The following is a 7,726-nucleotide window of genomic DNA, read 5'->3' on the forward strand; positions in this document are numbered from 1 at the left end:
AGAAAAAGCAAATAAAAATTGTGCAATTTTTAAAATGAGTTTATCACAATTTAGAAAACAATAAAAAGAATAAAACCAATCACTTCCAAAAAACCAAGAAAAAGAGCAACAAAATCTGGATCTGGATGAGTCCCCTTTACCTCATCATCACCATCCACTGTAACTCTTGCTCTGTTTACAATTCATTGGAGGTGAGACCCTATTCATTAACTTGGGTTCTAGCTTGAGATTGTTGCTGTTGTACCAGCGTCTCTGCTACATAGCAACCTTCCTGTCTTAGCTGACTCCATCTCTGGGTTGGCAGTGGAATTCTCCAGACTTATGGATTTCAATTTGACTTCTCTGTGAGTAGGGTCTGAGGTATGCTAAGGAGCTCAGGCCACCATGATGGCCATGGGCCTATCCAAAACCACAGGACAGAAGTCACACACACTGGATCTGGTATTCATGTTGGAGCAGTGGGTATATAATCTGAAACGGGAGAGTTTTTGGTGTCATGGTCAGATCATGCCCTGATCACTATGAGATTCTGTGGCACAGGGAGGCCAGACCCATTATATTGGTCTGCTCCTGGCAACAGATGCATCTTGATGGGTTTCAGAGAGAGCTGGAGATTGTTTCTTCTGGTCTGTTGCATGTTCATCACCACTTGATGTCTACTTGGTTACCACTTGAAATAAGTAGGCAGCAGAGACTTTGGATTGGATCACTTGTGGATCCCATCACTCCCTATGATTTACAAAGCAGATAAAACAGATAAAATGAGAGAAACAACCAGGATGTTGCTTGTATTCTACATAGAACAAACTTGAGCGGACATGGGTCAGAGCTGCTACCGGTATTAAGGCTGATTTGGTAGCAGTAAAGGAAGCAAAGCATCAGTACTTCTCCACCCTTATGGCATCTGTAGATAGCCATTTTGTAGACCTGTTTCATGTGATAAATTTCTCCTTGGGTGCGGGGGGCTTAGACAACTCCTTGGATGGATATGGAGAAGAATTTGTTCAGTATCTGTCAATATTGCTCAAATTCACTCTCAGTTGGGACACTGGCATTGTAGGTCCAGAGAAGAGGCCTAGGGTGTCTTGCCCAATTATCTGGGAATATTTTAAACCAATTGAGCCTGCTGATGATTAGGTCCATATAGTCAGCCATCTGCTCTTTAAATCTATGTTCCTTCTGGCTTGTTAAGGTATGAGGGGATTCTAACCCTTCAGTTAAGGGGTTATTTCATTACTTCTTTAAAAGCCCTTGGTTCATCTCCTCCTCAAGAAGACACTACTGGACCTCATTATACTGGGCAATTTTCATCCAGAATCTAAACTCCTCTTTTGGGAAAAGATACTTCAGAAGGAGGCTTCAAAATTATTTCAAAGGATCCAGATGAAGTGAATTATCTGAATCCTTTCAGTCAGGATTCAGACCTAAGTATAGAAAGGAAAATGTATTGCTCATGCTTTTGGATGATCTCTGGTGTGGGTGGGATGGAGGTTGTATATCCATTTTCACTGTGCTTGACTTTTCAGTGGTTTTCCATATCATTGACCATGCTATTATTCTAAATCAACTCAGAGGATTGGGGTGTGGACAGCACAGCGTTGTGGTGGTTCTCCTTTCTTGGGGTCAATTCCAGCTGGTGGTGACTATGGGAGAGATCACATCTTCAGCTCCCACTGTTTGAGAACCACAGGGGTTGGTGCTCTCTACACTCTTATTCAACACCTACATGAGGCCAATGGGTGAGCTCATCTGTTGCAAGGGGATGAAGTATCAGCAGTATGCTGCTGACACCTAATTATACATCTTTGCCCCTGGCAATTAAGTGATGCTGTGGACATCTTATGGATGCTGTGAGACTCTGGAAGAAGAACAATAGGCTTCAACTGAACCCTGGAAAAATTGAATGGCTTTGGGATCCACCAGTTCTAGGACTATACCATCTCTGGTGATACTGCAGACTCTACACAATCTGGTTCTCTTAGACTCACAACTCCTTGTCATAGAGCAAACAGCAGCTGTATCTAGGAGGGCTTTTACTCAACTTTCTATTTTGTGTTTGGGCCAATTTGGGGGCCTCTACTCAGAGTCATCTCCCAGTTCGGCTACTGTAATGCATTCTAATGTAATATGCTCTACATGGAGCTGCTCCTGAAAATAATGTAGAAGCTTCAGCTGGTACAGAATGCAACAGCACAGGCAGTTGTGTGTTTCCAAAAGAACATGTTAGATCTCTGTTCTATAGGCTGCATTTGTTACCGATCTGTTTCTGGATCTAATTCAAGGTGCTGATTTTGATTTTAAAGTCCTATATGGCAAAGGACCTGGTTATTTGAGGGGCTGTCTCTCCTCCTGATTACATCTGCCAGATCTAGCAGAGAGAGCATATCATGAGCCCTATCAGGGAGCTTCATCTCACAGATCCAAGGTGATAGGCCTTTTTTGCTGTTGCCCCAGCTTTATGGAACATTCTTCTCTCTTAAATGAGGCTGGCCTTACTCCTTTTAATTTTCCAGAAGCCCTTCAGATCTGGTTGTGTCATTAGGCCTGAATATCGTAGAGAATTGGTGAAATGAGATGGCTCCAATGTAATTAACACTTGCTCTTCACTCAATATATATACTTTGTTTTGTGCCTTTTATAATTCTTAGTTTTTAATACCGTAGCAATAATATTGTGTTTGTACATACTGCATTGTGTTTAGCTTTATTGTACGCCACTTAGTCACTTACCTGCAAGATTGGCAGCCATTTAATATGGCAAAAGAAATAATCAACTTTATTAGTGCAGTAATTCTAGCACTACCTTCCCATTGCCAAAAATCTCATTTGCAATCTCTGCCTGTGTGTCACATTGTAAGAGAAGCTGTTTCAGCCATCTATCTGTCTTCATACATAACTCAAAAACCACCATCATCTTTTTCTTTGCCAAGATCCACTCTCAAGAGCCTTCAATCAAAAATGACATGCTTTGTCTCCTTACAGTGCATTTACCATCAATAGCCATTTTGAACATCCCCACCCTGCTGCTCCAAGCAAAGTACTTCTCTCAATAATAATAAAAAAAAAACATGAAGGAGAAAGCATATGAATAAGTTAAAAAAAAAACCCACCTGAGGTAGCATTTAAATTTATATTGATAAGTGCACTAAGAATACTCAGTCTTGCCGGGCTAGAATAACAGAAACTTAAAAGAGAAATGATATGTGCTGCAGCATGCAGTGTGCAACCATTCAATAATTCAAACTAGGCGTAGTTTTATTTTAGGATGAATGAACACAATGGAAGGTAGAGGTTCTCTTTCTACCTAGCATAGCTGAGCCGAAAAGGGCATCAGACTCTAAGGAGAGCGGCTTTCAATCAACCTGAAGGCCTCATCCAATTCTGCCTTCTGTCCTTACTAAACTAACCAGATGCCTCTGGAAGTGGTACAGTAGCATCCTAATGACACCAGTATCCCTTGATAACTGTATTTTCTAGGAATTTTGTCAAATATTGTAGAGTTATTAAAGCCATTGGCTATTGAGTTATCTTAACACAAATTCAATACAATCTGTGAAAAAGTATTTCCTTTTGTCTCTCCTAAAATCCATTTGGCTTCAATGGAGTTGTCATATTCATTCCATTCACGTTGCGGACGTTAAAAAAAATCTTCTTTTTCAGAATTTTGATATCCTTAGATGCAATAAACCAAGTGTTTATATGCCACAGATTTGTAATGTTATAAAATTTTCAATTAATTTCTGAGGAATGTAAACATGAAATGTGTTCTTTTCAGAACTACTGTATTACATATTACATATTTTCTCTCACTAGAGTTTTGCTTATTAATCAAGGGGTTCATAAAATTTTTGAAAAATAGGTTCTGCAAAGTAGACATGTTTGAAATCCCTATATCAGCCCTGTTCTGGTCTATCGCTACCAGTTCAAAAGTGTGTGTGTGTATTACTGTTTTATCTACCCAATACATAAGACACTACTGAAAATAATTTTGCTTACTTTATTGAATTTATATGCCACACATCTCATGGTTGAACAATTTTGTTCTATTACAAGCTTGATAATATTGCTTACAGCATTGGAGGTGCCACCAAGTACATAATTTGATTTACACAATAATGTATCAACTAAATGTATAAGCCTTTATTGTATACTGATCTCTTATTTATTTATTCTCCTGTAGGTTGTTAGCAACACTTTTTAAGACTCAATTTGATTTCACTTTCCAAAATGCTCAATTCTGGTATAGTTTTTCCATAGATTCACAGTATATTTTCTTGCTTTCTGCAATTTTTTTTTCTTTAATCATATCCCTCTTACTATCAAATTTCCTTTTTTGTAAATTTCTTAAATAAATCAATAAATCTCCTGTTATTTTCACTTGATGGTTATCTTCATTTCTGCACTGCTTATTTGATAGTGTTGTCTTTTCCAGCTCTTCTGTGAATATAGCATTTAATTAAAAAAAATTTCCTTTGTCTTTGTCACCCGTTGTCTTTTCTTCATTTTTTAACAATAATTTTTATTGAAGTTTAAAAATACAAAGATAAAAAACTAACACAAATTAAGGAAACTATAAAAAGAAAGAAAAGGTAAAAGGTGCAGAAAGAAAAAAAGGAAAGAAGGGAAAAAGAGAAAAAAGAGAAAAAATAAAAAATATAGATTTTCCCTCACAGCAAGACAAATAGGTACAAACATTTTCAGTAACTTAGTATCTTCTCTACAAAAGATCTCTTCATCACATATCTCATCTTTATCTATTAGCAGATAATTAAACCTCATTATTTATCTTAATCACCATTAAGAGCTACCAAAAATAATATATACTCACTGTAAGCAAATCAATTTCATATTTCTTTCCTTTATTGCAGTACCTTATCATTTTCTCTAAAAATACAAAGAAACTCTTCTTCCCTTTTCTTATCTCATATGCATAAACAAATCTTTAAAACGTCATCATTCAAACTTAATAAAGAAAAATTCTATTATAAGCTACCAAAAACAACATATTGAAATTTTAATCTTTAATTCCCTTCAAGCAATGTCCAACAAATTTATTTCCTATATCTTTTCTTCATCTTCTTTCAGTTTTAATACTATAGTTTAACACTTTCTTTGAAAATGCAATAAAAATGATCTTCTTCTATATCTTATCTATAGACAAATCTTTAAAGCCTCAACATTCAGTTCTGCTCAGGATAAAAATTATTAAAAGCTGCTAGAAAAAAATCATATATACTTTAACTTTGGTCGACTAAGCAACTTTATAAACCTTCTTTTCCTTTTCAAAGATCTTGATGTTTATTCCTTTTAAATAAGGATCCAAAAGCTGATTTCTTTTTGCTTTCTTTTCTCCAGAATTTCATCAAAAAGGCACGCCATGCTACTTACCTAGGGCCCCATCCACTTAACAACCCACAAACCTCTTTTGTAATCCAAGCTTCCAAGTCGCTTTTCTGAGTTAAAATTCATATATCCACATATTCTGATTTATTGTATATCATTTTAACTATTAAAATCTCATCCAGTTTCATTCATAGGTCTGATGTAATATCTTTATCAGTATCAACTGAATTCCTTCAATGGGATGCAGATATCGGGCCAAAACCTGAAGATTTCAGCTCTGTTCTTGCAAAGAAGTTCCTTCCTCCATGGAAGAGAGCTGAACTCTCTTGGTAGATTGTACAAACGGGGCTGAAATCCTAAAGGTGGAAGAATGGTGGCAAGATAAGGAAAGTGGGGTGCCTTAGGCAGGTGAGGGAGGCCTGGCTGCACACAACTTTCTCTTTGCTCAGGTTTTGAAAATCTTGCTTGGGGAGGATTTTCAGCTCCTGAGCACAGAGGCAGTGCAGTAAGAAAAGAAACATGGGGTACCTCATGAGGATGGAGGAACTGGTGCAGCCACACCCGATTGTCTCTCTGTTCACAGACAGAAAACCTGCAAGGATTTCAGCATAGGATTTTCTGTTCCTAAGTGGAGCCTCCCAGAGACACCCTCACCCTCCTGAGGCACTCCATGCTCTTTCCCTAGGGCCCCATCCACTTAACAATCCACACAATTGCTTAATGAACCCAAAAGGGAGTGCCAGGATTGTGGTTGTTGAGCAAAGACTCACGTGATGTCTCATTTAACAACCACTTTGCTCAATGACAGATTCCAGTCCCAATTGTGCATATAAGTTGAGCCATTTCCAATAAAAATGAAGTGGACGAACCTAGTGTGCCTTTGAAAGCTCCAAACTGCAGCTTTAGCAAAGCTAATTTTCCTGGCTCTCAAGAGCGCTGAAACTTGGGAGAGATTGCTAAATGTATGGTTTTGTCATGGTCATAATCTATATGGAGCCCGGTGAGCAGTTCCAAGCTCCTTTGTCCCAAGAGGAGTCCAAGCAGCTGATTCCTTCACTGGTTTCCTTTCCACCATGGTTGTCAACTCCGCTTCTTAGAGAGCTGTCTTTAGTTTGCTATTGCTTCCCCAGGAGTCCTTTCCTCAGCTGTTATCAACATGTGAAAGGAAGTATTCTACCTTCTTTTGCTTTTTATATTTTGGGATGTTTTATGTCCTGTAATAATCACATAAATTTGAGTCCACAGCTCTGCTTATGAAATTAATCCATTAAATCCACACTTTCACTACAAAATCAAATAGAATACTGCTGAGACCATATCTTGGTCTTATTATAGATCTGCAGTTTAGGTAACATTTTGCAAGGAGCTTGTGATCTGATTTGCAGTTGGAATTAATTCTGGCTTTGCTACTTGAAAAGAACTTTTCCATCTTTGTGGCTATGTCTGTTGGGTGATGTCCTTTTGTAAAATTGGCTTTTCGATTGCTGGAAGACACTTGTGGTTTCTTTTTTAATAAATCTGACCGAAACTGCTCATTACATACACTTAGGCTAAATTTTCATCTTTTTCCAGACAGTATTTCATTTCCAATCTTAAAATTAGAATACTGCATTTACATTTAAATAAAGATGCCCTCAATTCACTCTCAACATTTGGTCACAATATCCTACTTTTCTTGGCATTATAGGGAAATATCTTGCCACTACATTCTTCTATGATTTTTTTTATTTTCTATTCTTGCTCAAGGATTCCCAGATGTTCCATAATCTTTTAGAGATTAGTTTATTTAACTAACCACCTAACATTAGATTAAAAGCATAAACTATTCTTAGTTCAAAGATCCAGATGGACAAAAGATGCTAGCAAAAACTTCCTTGCTTTCATCTACTGATCGTTCTAATTGTTTTAGGTTAGATATAGGTTATAGCGCTAGTCACGTGAACAGTCAATATAGTTACAATTAGTAGCCATCAATCGATCATGTCTAATTTTCCTCCTTCATGTAGTACAGTAATGGGCTCTATGGGGAAAACATCTCATTACTTGCCTCAAATCTTGTTCCATCCAGTCCCATACAAATTAACCTCAGCGAAAATTTTATTCATTCCTGTTTTGGCCGTAACATCCATCGCGTGTTAACAGTAGTTATAAGAGTTGTAAAATTAAAAAAAAAAAAAAAAGACACAGACGGATCCAACTTCCTTCTCATTTCGCTTTTTAAAATCAACGAATCTCTCATTGATTGTTCATATTATCAATGCAGGGACTGTTGGTGATAGGTGAGAAAAATAATAACAACATCAATAAAATAACATCAAAATTAATAATAACAACATGATGCAGCAGCCTTTGCAAAGGAAATGACCACCGCTTTTAATCAGGCT

Source organism: Crotalus tigris, unplaced genomic scaffold, assembly GCF_016545835.1.
Source record: "Crotalus tigris isolate CLP2741 ecotype Arizona unplaced genomic scaffold, ASM1654583v1 scf7180000020201.887925, whole genome shotgun sequence".
Taxonomy (NCBI): Eukaryota; Metazoa; Chordata; class Lepidosauria; order Squamata; family Viperidae; genus Crotalus; species Crotalus tigris.